The following is a 12523-nucleotide window of genomic DNA, read 5'->3' on the forward strand; positions in this document are numbered from 1 at the left end:
TATGTTAACATGTTTTCATGTTTGTATATATATTTGAGTATAGAAATCAGTAAGTTTCCTTTTCAGAGTTGTGTGTATAGTGTACGATATCTACGTGGAGTCCTCGGCAGTTAGGCCACCACGGCGTAATTTTATGGGTGGCGATCGAGTTTGACTTATGTCTTTCTCTCTCTCTCTCTCTTGAGGTCGTTCACCCTTTTACTACGTGTTACTACGCCCTTGTAGCTTCCTTTCCGTGTGGGGGGGTTGCTACGCCGTACGTTTGTCTCAATTAGTCTATGAATCTAATTGTAGTGGTTTTTTTTTTTAGCTTGTAGAACGATTCCTTTCGGGGTTTTCGTTCTTTCTTTAGTGTTCATTCATTTTTAAATTACATAATTACATAGTTACATAATTATAATTGTTATAATTCTGTTTTGGTTACAGCTCTCCTTCCGTGAGTGTAAATGGTGGTGAGGGCACGTGCCTGTTGTGTAATTCTTGTTTCCTTTCCCTCGGGATTCCTCTTCGGAGCCTTCCCGGGGGAATGAATGTGTACTAATGTTATTTGTTTTATTTTTTTACAGTTACCGATCTAGTTCGTTTCTGTAATATGGCAACGGTGTGAGCTGTCTTGTTGAGTCCTGGGGATTCGGCTTTTGCTGCCTCCCCCCTTGTATTTTCGTCAGGGGCGTGTCTCCTTCTACTGGAAGTACTCCCGTGACGACGGACAGCTCTCCAGTTCATTTTAGAACTCTCAGGAGGCTTGCCTCCTTGGGCGGGTAACTTTCCTTCCGAGGGAAGTTTTTCCTGTCCAGGCTTGAGTTTTTCCCCTTTTGGGGGGTTCTTCTCTTGCCTTTTTTTCGTGCGACTATGCTCTTGGTGCTGAGCGATCATACCTGCAGTTTCGCTCAATGGGCTGGGCAACTGCAGGAGCTCCTCTTCGGAGGATTGCTCCTTTTAGGTCACTGGCTGACCAGTCTCTTCTACGAAGTGTTTCTCTTTCGTTCGCGAGAGAGTACACTCATAGAGACTCCTCTTCGGAGGATTCTTCTGTTGCTGTTGGCCTCCCTCGCCGTAGGCCCACCGTCCGCCTCGTCGTAAGGGCCTCTCATCTCCCTGTAAGGGTGCTTGAGGCGCCTTTTTTGAATCTCCGTTTGCAGCCTACAACTCCTTTTTCTTGATCTTCCGCCTTTGTGCAGATGGACAGCAGTCTGATCTCGTCTTCCGATGGGCAACGGTCTTCCCGACGGACAACGGTCTTCCCGACGGACAGCGGTCTTCCGACGGACATCAATCTCCCGGCGGACGACGATCCCTTCGGGGCAAAGGGTTGCCTCCCACTGGGGTTCTTCCCTTGCGTGTCAGGGTTCCCCTGCGCGCCCTTCTGCTGTGTTCTCTCCTGCTCCTGCTCAGTGTTAGCGCACAGGCGCTCTCCTGCTCATCAGCGCTCTCCTGTTCGTCAGCGCTTTCATGATGATCATCCCTGCTGTTCCTGTTGGTTACTGTTACGCGCCCTGTGCGCCCACGTTCGCCCTCGCGATCTAGAACTTCGGTTCAGGTCGGGGTCAAGGACTCTTCTTCTATGCGCAGGCTTCCACGCGTAGCCTTCTGCTCGTCAGCGATCATCAGCTCGCCAGCGATCATCAGCTCGCCAGCGATCATCAGCTTGCCAGCGATCACCTGTCTCTCGGCGATCTCCGGATCGCCCGCGTGTGTTACAGCCGGCACGCCAACGTTCTCCAACACTTCTGAAGGAACATGGTTCGCCAGCTACTAGCTCACCTGCGCATGCTGCTCACCATCGCGCGATCACCTACCTGCGGATGCTGCTCACCATCGCGCGACCCTCAACTGCGGATGCTGCTCGCCATCGCGCAACCCTCAACTGCGGATGCTGATCGCTATCGCGCGACCGCCCACCTGCGGATGCTGGTCGCCATCGCACGACCCTGCGCATGCTGATCACCATCGCGCGACCCTGCGCATGCTGATCACCATCGCGCGATCACCTACCCTGCGGATGCTGCTCGCCATCGCGCGACCGCCCACCTGCGCATGCTGATCGCCATCGCGCGACCCTGGCATGCTGATCACCATCGCGCGACCCTGGCATGCTGATCACTATCGCGCGACCCTGCGCATGCTGATCACCATCGCGCGATCGCCCACCTGCGCATGCTGCTCGCGATCGCTCACCTTCGCATGCTGCTCGCCAACGCACGATTGCTCACCTGCGCATGCTGCTCGACCATCGCGTCTGCATGACACAACGCGCCATCGCCAACCTGCGCATTAGCGCTCACCAGCTCACCACCGATCGCCTGTTGATCCATATCGCCAGCGGTCTTCCTCGCCCAAGCGGCAGCGCGTTTCCTTGCCATCGCGCTAACGCTTGCGTTCGCCGCCTCGGACTCGCGCTCATTCACCTGCTCACCCTCACGACCGCTCGCCTGCGCGCCCGCGCGACCGCGCGACCGCTCGCCTGCGCGCCCGCGCGACCGCTCGCCTGCGCGCCCGCGCGACCGCTCGCCTGCGCGCCCACGCGACCGCTCGCCTGCGCGCCCGCGCGACCGCTCGCCTGCGCGCCCGCGCGACCGCTCGCCTGCGCGCCCGCGCGACCGCTCGCCTGCGCCCCTGCGCGACCGTTCGCCTGCGCGACCGCTTGCCTGTGCACCCGCGCGATCATTCGCCTGCGCGCCCACACGCCCACGTGCCTGCACGTCTACGCTCATGTGCGTCCGCGCCCATGCTCTCTAATGTTCGCCCGTGCGCGAACCAACGGTTTTCCATCGCGCGGACGGATGGTGTTCCGTCGCGCGAACCGACGGTGTTCCGTCGCGCGAACCGACGGTGTTCCGTCGCGCGAACCGACGGTGTTCCGTCGCACGAACCGACGGTGTTCCGTCGCTCGAACCTACAGTGTTTCTTTGCACAAACGTCGGCTTATTTCTTGCAGTATCCATAGCTCGTCTATGGGTTATCGCTCGCCGACCACCAGCTCTCGCCCTTCCTACCACGCTCGCCCTCTTTCTGCGCTCCTTCGCTCACCTTCGTTTGCGTTCCTGCGTTACCGCACATGGGCGCTTCCACGTTCGCCCACGCGCAAATCTTTGAATTACCGTCGCGCGAGCTCCAGGGCGATTGCGACCACGATTCCCAATGGGGTTTTCGCAGCATGGCCAGCCTGGCGAGTTCTTCTGGAGCGTATTTCCAGAACACGGCCTAACCCCGTAAACGCAGAGCATGGCACTTGCAAGAATAGGAGAAACTTAAGGGAGATCTGAGCAACACTCCTCTTTCCTGAACCTGGGTTAGCCCTTCCCCGTCATTCCCTGGAAGGATTTTTGGCGGGGGGGCTTTCCGTTCGAGATTTCTCCATCGGACAAGGGGTGACTGCTTACCCCTTCCTCTGGGAGCTTACCAGGTCCTTTCCCTCGTCTGTTACAGCCCGAGGTTTGGTTCAAGGAAGCTACAGGAAGATCATGGGTACTTTCCTCCTCTCGAGCTCAGGCACCTTGGCCTTTCGTCGTTAAGTATCTAACTTGCGGACAAGCTCGATGTTGTACCATCTGGACGCGCTGACTGAGGGCTTCCTTCGGGTGTCTCATCTGTGGAGGTCGACGACCTCAGACACCCTTCCATCCTTGAGAAGAGTTTGTTTGTGCCCAAGGACAGAGACTTAGACAGCGGCTGTGCGGAGGAAATCGATTTCCGTTTCCACTCCTCCAAGGCGCTTTCTTCCAGACTCTGCAGGGCTCCAGCGCCCTTTTCTTTCAACCACGTCGGCCTAAGTTATCGGCTACGACAACTGGGACAAGGTGTCCAATTGCAGTTTCCTCCTGTCAGGAACAGATGGCACGGGAGACTCCCCCGGGGGGGCATAGTCCTAAAAGGAGTTCACGAACTCTAGGATTGCAGGTTTTTCGCTGGGAGGATGCTTAAGGTTACTCATCCGAATGACAGCTTCCCGATGCCCATTCCCGCACAATCTCTGTGATCAGCCAAGGATATCGCGCCTGCCGTCTCTGTCAGCGAATTCAGTGTCTCTGAACCTCTATGCCATAGTGTCAGCAAGAGTTGCCCGGTTGGGCAGAATGATCCATACCTTAGGCGAAGGTCTTCCTTAGGATCATCGACGGCTTCACCCCCGGCCTCCTCAGTCGATCCTTTCTTGTAAGGAAGGATCTGAGAGGGGATGTCCATAGTCGACCTCTCAGCCCTGATCAAGTTTGTCGAACAAACTTCGGCCAGCGTAGACCAGCAGAATCGATCAGACTGGTAACGAGGAGACAGGACTCCTTAAACCCTGGATCGGAAGGACGGGTACTTTCAGTTTCCATTCCATCCATCTTCCAGGGTGCTCGTCGAATTCAGCCTAGACTGCAAGTATTCCTGCTTATGATGCAGTGTGGCTATCCCGCCGTGGCATAGCAGGTTTGTTTCCCCAGAGAACTCTCCCTGCCTTCCTCTTGGCCGCTCAGGTGCAGGCTTCCGCCTCCTCTGCTGTTTGGAGGGCTGGTCAACTCCGGTAGGCTCGGGTTCGACCTTCTTCAGCGCCGGGACAAGCTTCCGGATGCTTACCATGAGTGTGGGCTCATGGCATTTTGCTTGGAGCCTTCTCTTCCTCTGCCTCAACATCTGGAGTATCTGGCCATGATATTGAGTCAACGGCCTTACCACGTTGGAAACCCCGCTTCTCGTCCGTCCAGCGAGGTTAAGCAACGTCGGTTCTGGTCGGTACTTGGATGGGTGACCACCTGGGGACGCCAGATTCTGTTACCACATCCTCCGAGCCTTCCTTTCAGTTGACTGTGGCAAGACTGAGGAGAGTCGCAGTACCTGTTCTCAGTCAAGCAGAGCTTTCAGCCCTACCTTGGAACGTTTCCTAGTTCTCCTTTCCTCATTGACCCGTCTATAGTCCGAACGGTCGCCTCAGGATAAGTTCCATGTGGGGCAGTCCAAGTTCCAGTGGCTTCAGGCAATGTTTAACCGGACTTCCTGGCCCCTATGGGACCAGCGGAACTATTAGACCTGCAATGGGTGTTGAGCTATGGAGCCTCTTGATGGTAGTGGATATTCTCGTCCTTTCCCCACATTCTTGATGCTGTTCTCGGACTCGTCAAAGGAAAGGGGGGGGCATGTTCCGGTCCAGGCCTATGGTCAAGACCTGAAGGATACCTCTCCATCATTCAGGCAGGCTTAGGGGCCTTAGTCTGGCCCCTCTACAGATCCTACAGCTCCTGCCGAGTCGCCCCGTGCGCGTCGACTTAATGATTCTGGCGTATTCTAACCAGCAGGGGACGCATTTTCACACCTTCACATCTTGCAGTAGAGATACCGGGATGATTGAGATTCTCTCAATACCACCATCGGCTCTCTCATTCCAGGCAGGGGAATGTTCTCTCCGACTATCCGAGCAGAGCCTCGTAGAGAGATTGTACCTGGGGGTCTTTGACCTTGGGTAACCAGCAAGTACTGGTGTGGGGGACCTGATCGCGACAGCTTGGAACCTCAAGCTTCCGCTGTTCTTCCCCCCAATCTCAGACCCCGAGACTCTGGCAAGATGCATTCCGGTGATGGTGGGACAACTTCGATGCCTGCGTCTTCCCTCCTTTTTGTCTGTGGACAATGGGTCTCAACAAGACCAGGTTGTCTGTCAACCTTTCAATGGGAGAGCTCCACTGGGACTATGCGCAGAACGGTTTCTGGACCCTCTGCTTCCCCTGATGGAACTCCCGGGAGAGCTTCTCCCACGGCGCAGACTACTCAAGCAACCACACTGCGACATCTCTCCCGAACCGGGGCGTCGCTTCGGCTTCATGCCTGGAGACACTACGCCTCCTCCTCAAGAAGAGACAACCCGCTACAGTCGCGGTACGAAGGTCGCGTCATCTGCGATAGTCATCTACAGGGGTCTTCCAGGCAAAGTGAAGAGTCTAAGGTGGTTGGTGCCGTGGGAGATATACCTCTTCCCTTGAGGCCTCTTCTCCAGCAATAACGGTCTTATTGCCTTTCGGCGGGAGGAAACTCCTTTCCGCTCTCGGCAATGAAGCCTGTCGCTCAGCCTTTCCCTGACCATCAGGCTTAAAGGAATAACTTTTTCCTGCCCGCTGGATCTATCCTCGCTCATGCGAAGCTACGATCGTCCCTGCCCTAGTCGGAGGAAGACCTCCAACTTGGAGCATGGCTTGGACTTTTAGTCCTTTAAGAGATCTTCTTAAGACCCTTTACGACAGGCCTTGGATTGTATTCCGCCTTGGGTCTCCTGCTCACTCTGGCCACGGCCAGTGTGTAAGCAATCTTCTTGGTCTCTTACGACTCCCCCCTTTCTAAGGAAGAGGGGAAGGCAACATTCAGGTTCGCTCCTGAGTTGTTGGCTAGACTCAGAATCTGGGGGTCCCGGCCCTTCGGTCCAATTCATTCAAGATTTCGAGTCTCCATTTTGTATCTGATGTCCCAAGACCTTCTCTTTCTTGCCAGTAAAGGAATCGAGAGGTTAGCGCTGGGAACAGCTGCAGTTTGTCCTCAGTTGCAGCCGATTGGGGAGCACAAGGAGGACACGGGGGAGAGTCACCAGTATACCTCTTCAGCCCGGACTAAAGGACATTCATCTCGACCTGTCTCCAGACCCTCCCCCGTCACGTCGCCCTACAGCACGATGTTGGATACATCGCAACGTCCCTCGCCTTCGAGTAATACTACTCTGTGACGCAGGTGCTACAAGCTGGAGTCTGGAAGCGTCTAATGACCTTCGCAGCCCGCTTCCTGCAGGGCGTGACCCACAGGAGTCTCGATACGTTTTCTATCGCTCTGTGGTGGCTACACAACAGCTGGTCTAACCTCAGGCTCCTTTTTGGACAGGTAGCAGAAGGTTGAGGGCATTGTTATCAGGTTTTAGTCTGCATGAACGAAAGAAGTATGTCTGGCTCTTATTTCTTTCTTCATCATCCCCTCTACTGGGAAGCAGCATCCTGGTCTCTGCATAGCTGACCTCAAACCTCTGCAGGTAAACCATGCTTCCTTGTGTTCCGAGTATTGAGTTAATACTGTCGCGTCCCCCATACCCTGACGAGGTGGTATTGGGAACGTCCTAACCCAGAGTTCCTTCTGGAACTCCAGGTCAACTGCCTAGGACGGGTCACACTTCTTCCTTCACACACAAGCTTACGTAGGCCACATGGTTTCTTGCGGAGCAAGGAACTTGTGAGGTGCAGGGACTCCTTTTCTCGAGTGCGACTCACTCGGATTCTGAGTCCCCGGGTAAAGCCAAAGCCAGTATGGCTGGGGACTTTCCACCCTACCTAAGGGGTAAGTCACCCTCTGTAAATAGCGTGGTTTGTATTTCGGTTACGGAACAAATGACAAATTCGAAGATAATTTGTATTTTTCCTAACCATACAAACCTTCGCTATTTACATATATTTGCCCGCCAGCCCTGTCCTCCATGACAAGTCCTACCTCTAAGTGAAAGTGAGCATTCATCTGTGTGTGGGGGGGGAGGGGTAGCTAGCTACCACTCCCCTACCACCCCGCTAACTAGCGCGGGGGTAATACACCCTCGTTAAATTCTATTGGCTTGCCATTTCAGCTGCGCTAAAAGGTAAACCCTCTGTAAATAGCTAAGGTTTGTATGGTTAGGAAAAATACAAATTATCTTCGAATTTGTCATATTGTTTTTATGTTAAGTGTAAATGTTCCAATAAGTACGAGTGATGATTCATCTCTTATTTGAATTCCTTAATTTAAGTGTTTATTTTATTTTATAAATATTATACCTATTAAGGTAATATTTAATGTTTAATATTTAATTTGTTCCGTAACAGAAATACAAACCACGCTATTTACATTGGGTATTACTTTCGGCGTAGCTGAAATGACGGGCCATTAGATTTTAATGAGGGTTTCCTACCCCGCGCTAGTTAGCAGGGGTAGGGGGAGGGGTAGCTTGCTACCCCTCCCTCCCTCACACACCGGTGAAATGTCTCACTTCTCTTTTGGCTCGGACGATGGACAGACGTGCCTGTCTTCGTCCTCGCTTGGCAGCCATTATTTGTTTTGTCTTTACTTAATCACTTACTTTTCTTTTACTCAATATATATGTAAAAATTTTTTCGTGTTTATGTATATATTTGAGTATAGAAATCAGTAAGTTTCCTTTTCAGAGTTCGTGCTTGTGTGTGTAGTGTAAGATATCTCCGTGGAGCCCTCGGCAGTTAGGCCACCGCGGTGTAATTTCATGGGTCGCGATCGAGTTTGACTACGGTCTTTCTCTCTCTCTCTTTTGAGGTCGTTCACCCTTTACTATGTTTTACCTTTACTACGTCTGAGTAGCTTCCTTCCCGGGTGGGTGGGGTTGCTACGCCGTACGTTGTCTCAATTAGTTTATGAATCTAATTGTATTTGTTGGTTGTTCAGCTTTTGTAGAACGATTCCTTTCGGGGTTTTCGTTCTTTCTTTAGTGTTCATTCATTTTTAAATTACTGTACATAATTACATAGTTAAATAATTATAATTGTTATCATTCTGTGTTTGGTACAGCTCTCCTTCCGTGAGTGTAAGTGGTTGTGAAGGCACGTGCCTGTTATGTAATTCTTGTGTTCTTTTCCCTCGGGATTCCTCTTCGGAGTCTTCCCGGGGAATGAATGTCGTCAAATGTTTTTTGTTTTTATTTTTCACAGTTAACGATCTAGTTCGTTTCTGTAATGTGACAACGGAGTGAGCTGTCTTGTTGAGGCCTGGGGAATCTGCTGTTGCTGCCTCCCCTATAGATCTTCGTCAGGGGTGTGTCTCCTTCTCCTGGAGGTACTCCCGTGACGACTGACAGCCCTCCAGTTCATTTTAGAACACTCTGGAGGCTCGCCTCCTTGGGTGGGTAACTTTCCTTCCGAGGGAAGTTTTCCTGTCCAGGCTTGAGTTTTTTTGCCTTTGGGGGGATCTCCTCTTGCCTTTTTTTTGTGCGACTATGCTCTTGGTGCTGAGCGGTCGCACCCGCAGTTACGCTCAAGGGGCTGGGCAACTGCAGGAGCCCCTCTTCGGAGGATTGCTCCTTTTAGGTCACTGGCTGACCCGTCTCTTCTACGAAGTGTTTCTCTCTCGTTCACGAGGGAGGACACTCATAGAGACTCCTCTTCGGAGGACTCTTCTGCTGTTGTTGCTGTTGGCCGCCTTCGCCGTAAGGCTCACTGTCCGCTACGTCGTAAGGGCCTCCCGTCTCCCTATAAGGGTGCTAAGAGGCGCCTTTTTGAATCTTCTCGTCGTATGCAGCCTGCAGCTCCTTCCTGCTTAGATCTCTCCGGGGATCGATCTCCAGCGCCTTCCAGACCTTCCGCCCCTGGTGTAGATGGACAGCAGTCTGACCTCGTCATCCGACGGGCAGCGGTCCTTTCGGGGCAAAGGGTTGCCTCCCACGGTGTGGGTGCTTCCCTTGCGCGTCAGGGTTCCCCTGTGCGCCCTTCTGCAGTGTTAGCGCACAGGCGCTCGTCAGCGTTCTCCTGATCGCTAGCGCTCTCCTGTTTGCCAGCGCTCTCCTGGTCGTCAGCGCTCTCCTGATGATCATCGCCCCTCTGCTCACCAGCGCTCTCCTGAGGACTCCAAACATCCTGCTGTTCCTGTTGTGCGCCCTGCGCGACATTGGTCTCCTGAGCGCTCTAGATCTCCTGACCGTCAGAGCGCACCTGCGCTCCCAGTTCCTGATACGCGCCCTGTGCGCCCGCGTTCGCCCGCGCGACCTGGAACTTCGGTTCAGGTCTTGGACAAGGACTCTTCTCTCCTCGCCCTCGCGATCCGGCTCGTCAGCCTGTTCCAGCGCAGCAACGCTCGCGGTCGCCTACGCGTGCTTCCAAAGCTACTGTATGCACAGGATTCCACGCGTCGCCCTTCTGCTCGCCAGCGACCACAGACGCGTCAACGTTCGCCTGCTTGTCAGCGATCTCCTGCGCGTCAACGATCCCCAGCGCGTCAGTGATCCCCTGAACATCGGCGATCTCGTGACCGCCCGCGTGATCTTTCGCCTGCGCGCAAGCATCACCATGCGCCAACGCGCCATCGCTTGCCTACGCGCAGGCGTTCACCAACACACCATCGATCGCCTGCTCGCTATCAATCTTCCACGCGTTACAGGTTCCCTGGACACCATCAGTAGCGATCTAGCGCTCGCCTGCTGTGGACCACGATCTCCGGTAGCTGAGTCTTGCCGTAGATCTTCCTCCTGCTCGCCGGCGCTCACCTTTACTTCTGTCCTTCTGTGCGCCAGCTTTCTTCAAATCGCCAGCGCACATCTGCGCGCCCTTTCCTGCCACGCACCAATTGGCGCCAACGGTTTTTCCTGAACGTCCAGGATCGTCTGATTGACAGCTCGCATCAGCGCTCGCCGTCAACCGTCCCTAGTTTCTTACGCGTCGGCGATCTCCTACGCGCCCGCGGGATTCTTCGCCTGCGCGCTAGCGTTTTGTTAACACACCACCGCTTGCCAACGCGCCATCGCTTGCCAACGCGCCTTCACTCGCCTGCGGGCCATTGCTCGCCAAGACGCGCCATTGCTCGTCAACACGCCATCGCCCGCCTACGCGCCATCGGTCTCCCGACCGCCTGCGCTCGGCCGCGCGCCCACGTGCCTACGCGACCACACGCCCACAGGCCCGCGCGACCGCACACCCACGTGCCCGCGCGCCTACGCGCATGCGCACCAATGTTCGCCCGTGCACACCAATGTTCGCCCGCGCGCACCAATGTTCGCCCGCGCGCACCAATGTTCGCCCGCGCGCACCAATGTTCGCCCGCGCGCGAACCAACGGTGTTCCATCGCGCGAGCGCCAGCCCGATTCCTGCAGTAAGCCATCGCTTGCGTACGTGTCATCGCTCGCCTGTGAATTATCGGATTCCGACCGCCAGCTCTCGCCCTTCCAACCACGCCCGCCCTCCTTCTGCGCTCCCTCGCGCACTTTCGTCTGCGCTCCTGTGTGCCCGCGCACGGACGCTTCCACGTTCGCCCACGTGCGAACCATTGATTTACCATCGCGCGAGCGCTAGGGCGATTGCGACCGCGATTCCCGTCGGGGTTTCGCAACACGGACAGCCTGGCGAGTCGTCTGGAGCGCGTATTTCCAGAACAAGGTCTTCACCCCGTAAACGCAGAGCATGGCTCGTGCTAGAGCAGGAAGAATCTTCAGGGAGGTCTGTGCAACATTCTTCTTTCCAGAACCTGGGTTAGTCCTTTCTCTTCGTCATTCCCTGGAAGGGTCTTGCCAGGGAGTTTTCCTTTCGAGATTTCTCCGTCGGGCAAGGGGTGACTGGTTTAGCCCTTCCTCTTCACCTCTCGTGGAAGGGGCTTACCAGGCCTTTCCCTCCTCGGTTGCGACCCGAGGTTTTGTACTAGGAAGCCCCAGGAAGATCATGGGTACTTTCCTCCTCTCGGGCTCAAGCACCTTTGCGTTCCGTCGCCAAGTTTCGAACTTGCGGGCAACCTCGATGTTGGAGCATCTAGACGCAGTGTCTGAGGGCTTCCTCTCGGGTGTCTCATCCGTGAATGTCGACAAGTTCAGACACTCTTCCATCCTTGGGAAGAGCTTGTTTTGAGCCCAAGGACAGAGAAATGGACAGTTGTTGTGCGGAGGAAGTCGAATTCCGTTTTCACTCCTCCAAGGCGCTTACTTCCAGACCCCGCAGTCCTCTGACGCCTCTTCATTCAGCCTTGTCAGCCTAAGTTATCGGAACCGGCTACGGCAGCTAAGACAAGGTGTACAATAGCAGTCCCCTCCTGTCAGGGACAGGTAGCACGGGAGGCTCTCCCGGGGGGGCATAATCCTAGAGGGAGCGGCAGAGTTCACAAACTCTAGGATTGGCAATCCCCCTTGCAGGTCTCACGCTGGGAGGATGCCTAACGTTACTCGCCCGGATAACTGCCTCCCGATGCCAATTCCTGTACGATCTCCGTGATCAGCCAAGGATATCGCGCCTCGCTCTTACCATCTCTCCTTCACTGTCAGCGAATCCAGTGTCACTGAGCCTCTATGCCATGGGGTCGGCAAGAAGTTTGCCCGTTGGGCAGAAGGATCCATGCCTTAGGAGAAGGTCCTCCGTAGGGTCGTCGAAGGCTTCCCCCCCGGCTTCTTCAGGCGATCCTTTCTTCTGGGAAAGCATCTGAGACGGGAATTCCGTCGTCGACCTCTCAGCTCTGATCAAGTTTGTCGAACAAACTTCGTCCTGCGTGGAACAGCAGAGTCGATCAGACAGGTAACGAGGCTGCAGGACTCCTTAGGCCCTGGATCGGAAGGACGGGTACTTCCAGGTTCCATTCCATCCGTCTTCCAGGAAGCTCTTGGAATTCAGCCTAGACTACAGGTGTTCCTGCTTAAGATGCGGTGTGGCGATCCCGCCGCGGAATCGCAGGTATTTCCCCAGAGAACTCTCCCTGCTTTCCTCATGGCCGCTCAGGAGCAGGCTTCCGCCTCTTTCGCTTTTTGGAGGTCTGGTCAACTCCGGTAGGCTCGGGTTCGACCTTCTTCAACACCGGGACAAGCTTCCGGGTCTTTACCTTGAGTGA

The 12523-nt window shown here is 54.8% G+C and overlaps 1 pseudogene; it reads left to right on the forward strand.

The window, feature by feature from the left end:
- Nucleotides 1–4645: 4645 nt before the first annotated feature.
- On the forward strand, nt 4646–4764 carry LOC137634585 (5S ribosomal RNA; annotated as a pseudogene).
- The last annotated feature ends 7759 nt before the right edge of the window (nt 4765–12523 follow it).

The sequence above is a fragment of the Palaemon carinicauda genome, chromosome 44 (assembly GCF_036898095.1).
Source record: "Palaemon carinicauda isolate YSFRI2023 chromosome 44, ASM3689809v2, whole genome shotgun sequence".
Lineage (NCBI taxonomy): Eukaryota > Metazoa > Arthropoda > Malacostraca > Decapoda > Palaemonidae > Palaemon > Palaemon carinicauda.